This window comes from Penaeus monodon, chromosome 27 (genome assembly GCF_015228065.2).
Source record: "Penaeus monodon isolate SGIC_2016 chromosome 27, NSTDA_Pmon_1, whole genome shotgun sequence".
Lineage (NCBI taxonomy): Eukaryota > Metazoa > Arthropoda > Malacostraca > Decapoda > Penaeidae > Penaeus > Penaeus monodon.
Window position 1 is genome coordinate 8,081,396 of NC_051412.1, and position 223 is coordinate 8,081,618.

The following is a 223-nucleotide window of genomic DNA, read 5'->3' on the forward strand; positions in this document are numbered from 1 at the left end:
GGTTAGTGCTATCAATAAATAAAATACCGTTGGTATTCGAGGAACAATTAAGAAAACCTTATATATAAATTTGATTCGGTCATCAGGAAACTTTCGAAACGCATTTTCATAATAAAAAGTTGCTTTTGTCCAATCATTCATCTAGTGCATATGTACTGCGCGTCAATCAGGCAAAAAGTAATCCCAGATTTAAGCGCAGAATAGAATACCGTCATTTTATACA